The sequence below is a fragment of the Halyomorpha halys genome, unplaced genomic scaffold (assembly GCF_000696795.3).
Source record: "Halyomorpha halys isolate HHAL.00 unplaced genomic scaffold, Hhal_1.1 Scaffold82.1, whole genome shotgun sequence".
Lineage (NCBI taxonomy): Eukaryota > Metazoa > Arthropoda > Insecta > Hemiptera > Pentatomidae > Halyomorpha > Halyomorpha halys.
The window spans coordinates 1,441,980-1,454,619 of NW_027109449.1; positions in this window are offsets into that span (position 1 = coordinate 1,441,980).

Genomic DNA, 12,640 nt, shown 5'->3' on the forward strand with positions numbered 1-12,640 from the left:
ACTATCTGTATGAAAAATAAATAAATAAAATAACATAATGATAAAATAATATATACAATATTTACACAATCGACCTGAGGATCCCTGAGCCCACTCAATCCCCCACGTGTGAGGGGTAGAGCAGAGCTCAAAAGATCCCAGCGCATCCCTCTCGCCGCATCACTGGTAATGAGTCAGTGGTGGCTGAGCAAGTGCGCTAAAAGTTTGAAGTTTTAAAAAAAAATTAATTTGGGATTTTGTGTGTTGTGTATAGAGTAGAAATTTGACAGTTTGAAGTTTTAAAAACTTAATTTGTAATTTTGTCTGTTGTGTATAGAGTAGAAATTTGAAGGTTTGAAGTTTTAAAAATTAATTTGGAATTTTGTGTGTTGTGCATAGAGTGGAAATTTGACAGTTCGAAGTTTTAAAGAATTAATCTTTTTTTTAAAAAAGAAGTTGCTATGAGTCTTATAACATCTCTGGTCACTATTCCTATTTTGGGCAGCTACACTTTTGTTTTCTTCGACATCCTCAGTAATGCTAACTGATGATTAAATTTGTTAAACGTATATAATTTTTAATTAATAAGTGAAAAAGAAAACAAATAATGATAAACGTGATAAATGAAAAAAAAAAAAATTTCGCCAACAAAATTTGTGCTATACATATTTGCACTTTTAATTAAATTAGTTTAACAGAATCAAATGATTTATATAATAGTTATTGTGGATTTATAATTCCAACACTTTCATAGGTATTAGATTAACTAGTATTAGAGATCGTAACTGTGTAAAAATTTGCCTTTTGATCACTGTGATTACAATAACTTGCCTAAAGATCGGACAGTTAAAAATGTCCTTTACCCATGTGCACTTTTATTTGAAAACAAAAATATTATTTCCTGTTTTTTTTTTCTAAAAAAAAAAAACTTTTGTACTTAACGCTCGTTCGGATTACCGAGATAACACTGTACTTAGTTACCGTCGAAATGGATCACGTTGCTACTTAAGGGATAACATTACTAAAACGATGCGAAAATTTTCGTATTGGTAAATCTGGCACACCAGGGTAATGAAAGGTGAGAAAAGCTAAAACAGGGGTTGTACCTTCCGATTAGTGGTTACAAAACTCAATTTTTTTTCCATTCTTAAATGTTTTTGTTATTCTTCTTTTATGTGGAAACATACTTAAAGTGCACCAGATATTGTTTTATCTATAAATTGTAAACTATTTTTCAAATTTTCGTACTTTATTTATGTAATTAAAAAATGACGGCAATCAGAACATGGAATACTAATACTAATTGATAAAGGTCTGAAACTTCTATTCTATTCAGGAGCCTAGACAGAACTGGGCCAAGCTGGATAGCCGGGTAATTAATCAAAACTGATTTATGTAATTTCGTATCCCTTGCGATCTCACTTAATATCAACAATAGAAAACATTGCTTATTCTAGATCTAATCTTTTCTGTCCAAATCTGAAGTTATAATTAACAATATATGTAATTAAATATTAATATAATTAAATAATTTATTTAAGAACTAAGAGTATCTCTATATCTTGAAATATGAAAATTATGGCCCAATTAACAGATATTTAAAAGGCCTTAAGGTCAGAAATGAAATAATAAAATGCGACCATTTTAACAATAAAATGGTATTTAATATCAGGTATGTCTTATCCTCATTGGAATATTCGAACAGCGCTTAAATGACAAATGTTTCCTCTTCTGCAAAATCTTTCTCTAAGGTAGCTATAATTTTGTTTATTAGAAAAAAATTGCGTATACAGATCTTATTTTTATGAATATCGATCTTAACAATAGTTTCGGTTTCTTTTATATTATTAAATATGTGTGACATTTTTGCTTTGTTTTTTTTAATCTGACGAATGTAGATAACCCAGTTTGAGTATATTGTTTGTTATTAGTTTATGTAAATTATTTTTAATTTACCATTTTTGTAAAATTACTGTAATAATTATTTAAGTATGTATTTTACGGGCATATTCTATTTGCCCCATAAAAAAAAAAAAGATTATTATGATTATTATTGCTAGCAATAATAAATGAATATATACAAAATATTAAATAATTTTATGAATAAAATAAGTAGAAAATAAGAAAAGTAAAAAGCGAGGGTGTCAGGAATATATGGTCTATATAAGTCTGTATATGGTCAGGATTGCGGTTAAAGAAGAAAAACAATAGTTTAGACCTATTTATTTTCAGACGTTTCGCCTCACTTTATAGAGCTACATTAGAGTTGTTCAAGTTAATAGCTTTAGAGACATGAATCTCTAAATCTAACATCTCGGACAACCCTGAGAATCTCTACCAAGTGGGGCGAAACATTGGAAAATAAATATTTCTTAACTATTTTTATTCTTCTCTTGTGACCACAACACTGACCATCTTCTTCATAATTTTAATTCACGCTACCCTAACCTCATATATGCATAAGACGTAATTAACAAAACAAAATAGACAAAATACAAAACTAAATATCAGACAGCTAAAAGAACGGTTATTTTTGGGAAAAAAAAAACAACAGATTCACCTTTTTCATTTCAACCCTATTAGTCTATAGGTATCACACACCTATAGGTTGTATCACAGTAATATAGGTAATTACACACTGTAATAGAGAATTGTAATTAAATGCCGTTTTTTACCTCGGGCTTTTGTACTAATGTATATATACAAAATATTAAATAAGTGTATATATATATAAAGGAAAAATGGGAAAATCTCCAGAAATATCTTCAACACGAACCTAACAGTCTGCACGAAACATGGGATATATGTAATAGTACAAGAGCCGGGAAGAAAAAAAAGGCAGTTATCTCACCCCAATTTTTGATTACTTTAATGAAAATTAGGTATAATTACTTGTCAAAATTGATGAGTCTGCCAAGTATAGGTAGATGGAATAAAAACTGACGGCTGTTTAAAAACCTTTAAAAAAAAAATAATTTTTCATTCGGAGCTCTATATCATAAAAACCAACAGCACTAAAAAATCTAAGAGAACATTATTTAAAGAAGAGTAAATTTGATGAAATATGAGCCCTAAAAGAGCTATTTACGTCAAATACTTCTCGATATATAGCTTTTTAAAAAGCAAAATTTCTTAAAAATATACTGAAAGACTAGTAGTTAGTTAATTTATTTTGAGAATTCTATATCTCAGGATCTATGTGTTGTACAGATGTCTATTAGCACTCAAATTAAAGCTAGTTTAATGGACTATAAAGAAGTTTATGACCTTTACCTTCGTGAGAATAGTAGTTTTCATGATATTTGCTAAAATAAATTGATTTATAGATGTATAGTTATACTTCATTTCAGAAACCATTGGACGTACAGATGTCTACCAGTGCTCAAATTAAAGCTAGTTAAATTTACTACAAAATACTTTTTTATGTTTATCTTTGTAGGAGTAGTAGTTTTTATGATATTTGACAAATAAACCTATAAAATGTTAATTTCTAGTTGTTCGTATAAAATGTTAGATTTTTGAAAAATATATCTCTAGATCCATAAGACGCACATATGTCTGCTAACATTCAAAATAAAGGAAATTTAACTTACTATAAAGTATTTTATGACACTTATCTTCGTATGGGTAGTAGTTTTTATGATATTCACATATGAATATGAATTTGGCAAATGAAAATTTGTCCGAACAACTATAAATCAATATATTTTAGCAAATTTCATATAAACTATTATTTCTACGATGATAAACATCATAAACTACTTTATAGCTCATTAAACTAACTTCAATTTGAGTGCTAATAGACATCTGTACGTCAAATGGTTTTTGAGATATAAATTTTTCAAAATAAATTCACTAACTACTGATCTTTCAGTACGCTCCATACAACATTTTTATGAAATGTTGCTATTTAAAAAGCTATATCTCAAAAACTATTTAACGTAAATATCTCTATTAGGGCTCATATTATAGCAAATTTACTCTTCTTTAAATGACGTCCTCTTAGGTTTTCTTGTGTTGTTCCTACTTTTTAAGATATAAGCTCCAAATGAAAAATTAGTTGTTTTTTTTATCGCTCTGAAACAGCCACCATTTTTAGTCCCCCTACCTATACTTGGCAGACTCATCAATTTTTACTATTAATTATATATAGTTTTCATTAAAGTAATAAAAAATTGGGGTAAGATAACTGCCTTTTTTCTCCTCTTGGGCTCTTGTACTATAAGGTAGTAATTGAAAATCGTGGGATGCTCGCAACGCAACAGATACAGATTATTTTGCGAGATTAGGTCGGACTAGAGAATGTAAAATATCTCGGAATAGTCGAATAATACAAAGGTCTTTGTAATCATGTTTGTTAAAGGAACATTACCCTTTACACTTATCATAATGTTAGTTATGATATATGATCAGAGTTTAATTAGCAGAGCATTGCAGTATTGTATGATAGCATTAATCATGGAAAGATCAATCAGAAATCACCACAATTAACATAGAGGAATCAATTATAACGGTTCACAGAACTTGTGCTACAATAACTAGCATATTTGCGTAATTGCATCACATCTTCTTTCATTGAACCGTCACTTAAGACATTTTATTGGATATAAACAATCGTATCCAAATTGTTTCATATATTTTATGTTTTTACTTATTTTGCAAAATTTAACAATATTTTACTGTTTCTTTTTTGCAAGAATGTTTTATAAATTGTTTCATATATTTTAGGAAGAAAATTTTTTTTTTTTATTTACAAAGTTTGGTTTAAACAAATTTTCTCAAAGCATCAGTGTTTTCCTTAAAACTGTTTAAGTAAATCGACCAAATGTCCATATTTAGTAGAACAGAAATATCAAAGTAACTATTAAATAAAAAAAATTATAAAACAATTCTAACATCTTCATTTTGGAAGAAGATAGTTGATCGTACGAAGTAGATTGTAGGAAGATAGTCCCGGTGGCAAAATAGTAAAAGAAAACTATTTATTGCTAACCAACGTTTCATCCCACTTTGGAGGGCTTCGTTAAGGCTGTCGGATTGAAACAGAGATTTCAACTCAACGGCTATCTTAACAAACGGCGAAACGTTTACTAACCGCCACCCGGACTATCTTCCTACAATATACTTCATACGGTCAACTATCTTCTTCCGATATGAATCAACAAAATACGGGGCGTTGAGATCTCTATTTCAATCTGATAGCTCTGACGAAGTCCTGAAAAGTTGGGCGAAACATTGTTTAACAACAAATTGTTTTCTTTTACTTTTTTGATACCTTTATTGACTGCAACCCGGACTATCCGAAACATTTCTACTTAAAACGTTACAATGACACACATTGAATATATTTAATGAAATTCTTCTGTATCCTTTAAATTTAATTTAATTACCTTAGGCATTCTCACAATTATATTTTATTCTACTTAGGACTATATCTCGACAAACGACGGACATGGAATCCTCATACAAGACTAAAAAGACAAGAAACTGCTCGTAGATTCCGACTATTGCAACATTTACTAGACAAACGGTCTAAATTGCCAATCCATTACAAAAGACTGATCTACATGACTATTATAAGGCCTATCTGGACATACGGAGTTGAGCTTTGGGACTCCACTAAACCATCAAATTCCTCCAGAATCCAATCCTTACAGTCCAAAATCCTTAATGTTCCTTACTTTGTCACAAATCAAGTCATCCATCAGGACCTCAATGTTCCACATGTTGCTGATTTGGCCAGATCCAGATACCGTTCCTTTCATAATAAACTTCTCAACCACCCAAATCCACTTGTTTCTAACCTGGCTTCTCCTTCATTACCTAATAATCCTCTTAGGCGTCTGAAAATAAGATGGCCTCGAGATCTTCTCCTCTAGAAATGTTATTGGAGTTCTATCAGTGGGTAGATTCTCCACATGTTTTTATCATGTTACTATGTCACCTACAGCAAATTTACTAGTTTTACATATGTGTATACAGTTGTAAATAACAATAAATAAATTATTTAAAAAAAAAAAAAATTATTCTAAAATAGAGATGAATATGATACTGGGCAACGATTGCTACTCTCCTAAAATATGTGAATAAATGATTATGAAACTTTCCGAGATACTCATTATTAACCTGAATAATAAATTAAAATCAGTCTACCTACAACTTATATATGTATATTTTTTTTCCCCCCTACGCCACACGAAGTGGGCTATTACGCCATTTTCCCTCACGCAGTCCAATACAATTTTACTTTTTCCCTTAGTTGGTTCGTATCCTGCTGTACATCTTCTAGACCAATACACGTTAAAAGATGGTCTCTAACTATGTCTCCCATGTCCGATGCCAATTCGAGGGAGGTGTTTTTGGAGCAGATCAAGTCCTGTTACTAGCTGAAAACAAGCCACTCTATCAGCTCGCCTAAGATTGCCGGGGATTGGTTTATCCTTATGCAGTAGACTCTCCCACTTCTTTCCTCTCGCTTGAACTTTGTGTATAGCTCTTGTCCTGTCCTTACAATCAGAACTTATCAATAATTTTACTTATAATCTTTATTACTCCACACTTTTACTAAAACTGTATTGATAGTGTTTAAAGAGAAATAATTTTGACTGTGTTTTTTAATGGATATTTGACTTATTAGATATAAATGTTTTGACCTGGGCAGAATTGCCAGTATGAAGTTTGTGGAGTGGTTAAATTATATGTTTCATAGTGAATTGAGTAGATTGTCCCTGAAGATGGCCGAATTGGCCGAAACGTTGGACGTGTAAAAAAAATAAAAGCTTTGAGACTATAATTTGGATAGTGTTTTGAATTATTTATTAAATAATTTTACTGTTCTTTACGAAAGTGGTCGAACAGGCTGGTTCTCTGCACAACCGAGCTTAGCCAACTTGTCAGCTTGTTCATTGCCATTTATACCAACATGGCCTGGTATCCACTGCAGAGCTATAATCCTTCCTCTTTTCTTCACGATAACAGCCTTGTTTCTGCACTTTTCTTTCGTGGGTGACCCAGCGGCATGTGGTGTTGTTAATTTTTGTATTCAGCCACTCCCAACGCTGAATATTGCAGTGTTGTCACTGTTTTAACAAAAAACTACATTAATACAAAACTCATTTTGTTTCTGAAATAAGCTTAGATAAACATTTTTATTAATTTGAAAAAAAGGGGGAATCCATTCAGAGACTGAATTGTGCAGGGTAGTATCTAGTGTCATTTATATTTGTTCAGATTCCGTCCACTACTTTTGCTTATGGATGCAAAACGTACTTTTCTCTGCATAGCTATATTTAGAACATTTAGATTATTATTATTATATTATTTAGATTTGACCCAACTTTGGTTGGTAGTTGACAATCACGCACAGAAGTGAGACACCTCCTGTAAATTTATCCTAAAACGACGAATCAAAATGTATTAAAGTGAATTTAATTTTGTAATACATTTTTCGAGTTCCTATTAACCTGTCTGTGAACAGTCTAGTTCAAAATTGAGAAGTCGAACGAAACTGAAATTGCATATTATACCAAGAATGTGACATCAACTTTAACGACACGGCTGTGACAGAAATTTATGTACAAAAAATAATTATTTTTCTGTTGTTATAAAAATGCGCATTTTGAGATTCCTTGAAGTAGGAATAACGAAAATAAATTTTATTTTAACGAAAAATACAACAGTTTAAAAAAATGTAACGAAGCTGCAATGCAATCGGGAATGATCTGGACGCTTTTCCCGTTCGAATCGGATATATCTGGACGCGCACAGCCATTTCCCGAGATTATATTTTTTGGACTCTGGGGACCCCAAAAATCCCAATTGTGATACTTTGTCCGACTGTATATAAGGTATATATACTATAAATATCATAAACAACCACGACAGAGGTAAAATTAACTTTATAAATACATTTTTTTTTATATTATTTATTTAATGTAATTTACAACTGTACAAAATAATACAATAGGTAAATATGTAGTATGTTTCATATACACTTGAAAATCTTGGGAAGGAACCACCCATTGGTGGTACTTCAATCATTAATTTAAATTAGATGGTCCCGTAGCTTAATCTTCTTTTTAGACGCCTCGGAGGATTATCAGGGATTGTTAAGGATGAAAGATTAAGAATTAATGGGTTAGGATGGTTAAGAAGTTTGGAATGAAAAGACGCATATCTGTTTTGGGTCAAATCTGCAACGAATGGGCTGTTAAGGTCATTGTGAATGAGTCTATTTGTGATGTAATAAGAATGCGGGAAGAATTTGATGGTTTGGTGGAGCCCCAGAGCTCAATTCCATATGTCCAAATTGGTCTGATTATTGTAGTGTATACGAATTTTTTGTAGTGAATGGGAAGTTTAGAGCGTTTGTCAAGTAAGTATTGTAGCAATCGGAATCTACGAGCAGTTTCTTGTCGTTTCAGTCTTGTGTGTGGATTCCAAGTAAGTCTCTTGTCAAGATGGAGTCCTAAGTATCGAATCTGTTCAACAGGCATTAGTGGTGTATTTGGAAAGGATACTGTAGGACAGGAGGGCAAAGGTTTACGACGGAGAGTAAAGGTGATCTGGTGGGATTTGTGAGGATTTATTTTGATAATACATTTAACGTACTTTGTAAGAAAGTACTGATTAGGTCACACGCGCCTGACCCACGGTTACCTTGTGGCCCGCGATCCTCCACCTGTATGCCAAACTTGTGGAACAGAACTTACAGTTAAATACATTTTGACTGAATGTCGAGCATTTAACTCCCTCAAATCTTTACATGATATACCAGCATATTCCCATTCCATCTTGCAGGATAGCAAACAAACCATAAAATTTAATTTCATTTCAGGTCTCCATGTTGCAATAGTTTCACACTTCAATATAATTGTAGCCATGAATCCGGACCATTGCCCTGGTGCAAGGGTAAAGACCAAAAGTTTTAAATTACAAGTATGGTCTTTGGTATTTAGGAAATAATGGCCCATACATGGCTTCAATAATTAAATTAAAAAAAAGAAGTACTGGTTCTTGGACAACGATGTACAAGAAAGTAGACTAGGTGGACCCCTGAGGGCTTCCCTAACCCACAGTGTTGACCAACGGTTACTGTAACAGAATAAATAATAATTAAATGCCACAACTAGATTCGAACCCAAGTCCATGGAGTTAGTATAACAGTATTTTATTCACTGTGCATACCCTCTTAAAAAAGAAATAAAGGACCTAATCGTTCAACATTTTTACCCAGTTAAACAAACTAATTTTGGAAATGCATTAATTAAAGGTTTTATTAACCGGATAGTTCCCAAAACTCTCAGAGTTGGCAACGCCTACAGCAAAAGAATAATAACCTGCCATAGCCCGATTCGACACGGGTCTTGGAGTAAATAGAATAGTGTCTTACCCACCAAGCCACCTCGCTCCTCCGTAGCCATATAAAATTAAAATTAATAAAAGAGCAATAAATAATCAAATAAAAGAAAAAAAAACTTAAATTATTGACTTTGACTATTGAACAATATCTCGACAAAGGAAGAGAAACCAGTTGACCAAGTTCATTGGAAAAACTGCGAAGAAAAACGTTCATGTTTATAAACGAGATCTTGTTTAAAAGAAGGACGTGTCCTGGAGTCCCAACAGTGTCCCGGCCAACTCCTTGCTCTTGCTGTCACGTAGGAAGGGAACGCTCACACCCTCCTAGGGTCAGTTCCTACAGGAAGTGATAACTGAACCATATACAACTTAACCCAATAAGCTTATATTTACACATTAAAGAAGATAACGAAAAAGGGAGAAAAAAAGGAGTGTATTTTTTCTTGCATTTTTCGACACTTTGTTCCGTTCCATCGCGATATTAACTATAATTCAAGAATTTGTTGAAAGTCTTTCTTTTGTACAACTTACGAAACCATTTCATCAAGCCATTATATGTTCTTTATGTTAGAATTTTATTGCTGGCAGACATCGGTGGTTCCTGTTTAATGGTGTCTGCAACAGGTCGATAGTAATAGTAAACAAAGTGGGGGACGGTTTCTCTCCCCGTGATTAACCGTTTTAACTTCCAATACGTTAAATAAAAGAAGGAGACATGCAAATATGATAAAAATTGTAACTATACGAAAAGCCTCATTAAGGAAAAATTAAATATAAAAGTATGATAGAATAAGTAACTAATAATATTTACATGTAGAAAATACAGTTTTGATAGTACATTAAATACAATATAGGTTTAATACAAATATAAAAAAGAAGAAAAAATAAAAAGTGTAAAAATAAACATACAGTATAATTAATAATAAAAACAAATGTTTTATCTGTATTCATCGTTATAGTAATATAGTAATCGTAAAGTAGATCGTGGAAGTTTACAAATATTGAAACAGTAAATGAGAAAATTAAAGATTAAACAAGAAAAATAAATTTTTTTGTAATGTCTTTATTGAAATTTGCAACTGTACATTATACAATACATTCAGTAAATTTGATTTTAGTTTAAATGAAGTGTTACAGGCGTGTAGAGCATCTACCCACTGGTAGCACTCTAATGACATTTTACATTAGCTGGTCTCGTGGCCATCTTCTTTTCACGTGCCTCGGAGAATTGTCAGGAATGGAAGAGGAAGCAAGGCTAGAAACTAGGGGGTTTGAGTGGTCAGGGAGTTTATAATGGAAGGAGTGACATCTGGTTCGGGCTAGATCGGTTACAGAAGGAACATTAAGGTCATTATGTATGATTTTATTTGTGAAAAAGTAAGAAGCATTGAGGATTTTACGAAGGATTTTGGATTGTATACGAGAGGAATTCGAAGGTTTAGTGGAGTCCCAACTCAATATGTCCAGATTGGCCTTATTACAGTCATGTAGACCAGTATTTTGTAATGGATTGGGAGTTTAGACCGTTTGTCTAGTAAGTGATGTCCAGAACGAGAAAAATTTAAATTATAAATTGATTCGAATATTGAAAAATTTATTCAGAACTACAATGACTCAACGAAAAACAGGATTTTCTCACCGTTATAATATCGATAACGAAACATATTCAGTGAGCACAACGACTAGACAGCACGACTATTCTTCTAATTCCCTTGTTATCTGTTATCCTCCCTCTGCGATAAAGCAGTACGTTGCACGGCTACCATTATTAGCCTCGCAAAAGCCGTAAAAGCTAACAGAGCGGATCTAAAACAAGCGGACCAACGTAAACAAAGCCATGCTTAGGCTCACTATCGAGTCCATTTTCCGGGCGAGGTGGTACGTATGGGCGGGGAAGTTTGATTGGCTATAACTTCCAAACGAGTTAGCCTGTCTGATTCGCTTGTTATGTTGTCCTTGCCCTCTAGTAATGAGGTCACAGAAAGGTCTCTCTCTCGTCCACCTATCTGGGGATAACACTACACTTGCGCGGATTACTTATTGGCAGAGTTGGGTAAACCGCAAATTTTGACTTATTCTTGGTTATATGTTTATCGTTTATAGTTGCCCACTCTCAGCGGAGAAGGCGGTGAGTTAAAGGAAAATAATAAAAAATATTTATTTATTAATATAATCGCAAAAGGAAAAAAGATAAAACAATAAAGAATTACTCCTTAGGTGCCACGTTATTTTTTTCTTGGAAATAGCGAAAACCCAGAAGCATTATCCCCACAATATAGCTAAAATATACCACTATATAAACAATTGTTGAATTATGACCACTGGTGAATACCTTTACATGTAGATTGTCACGGATAGGACCATTATTCATGGCAACCACTAATAAATGAATATCGCAGTCAATATAGATGTCATGTTAGTAGGGGTTTCGGATTTAAACATCCGATTTTGTAAATTTATTCAATCTCATTTTGGTTCCCACCTCAATGTAAAATCAAGAGTGTGAATCACATGCCGTAACCTGATGTCCCAGGCGCTCGTCATATATCTCCACAGCCTGGTCACCGTTTGACCACTAATCATATCTTTTTTATGTTGCCCAGCGTTCGCTGGAGAACTACTTACGGTCAAAGTTACACCACCACAGCCTCATAGAAATCCGGAACAAGACGTGAGGAGAAGACGTCGGCACCCTAGGACCGGCCACATCAGTGGCGCATGAGACGGTTATTATATGAATTATATGATTACATTCAATAATTTCAAAACGTCTCACAATTTATTTTATATACTCTGAGATTGTAAATGGGATTGGATTGAGAATTTGAATTGCAGGTTTTGTAGGATATAGGAGGGGTGCTGAGGACTAATTACTTGGAATAGAAAGGAAGCTAGTAAATACTGGCATCGGAAGGATGGATAGAGCCACTTCAGCTCGGCGTAATACTGGGTTATGTGCGTATCTCTGCTGATCCCGAAAATAAATCGTACTTCGCAATTCATAAGACGTTTAGAGATTATCCGAGAATCCATCGTATACCACGCAGCCAAAGTCAAACTGGGGTAAAACAACAATAGTTGACAGTTTTAAGTGATGTACAGACAAAAAAGGAAAACAATAACAATGAACTATAAAAAAGAAAATGTATAAATAAATAAACAATATAATATAACAGAAAAACTTAAATACAAGACAAAAAAAAATTGTTTAAGTAAAAACTTTTTTTTTTATTATTTATTTATTGTAATTTACAACTGTACAAAATAATACAATAGGTAAATATGTAGTATGTTTCATATA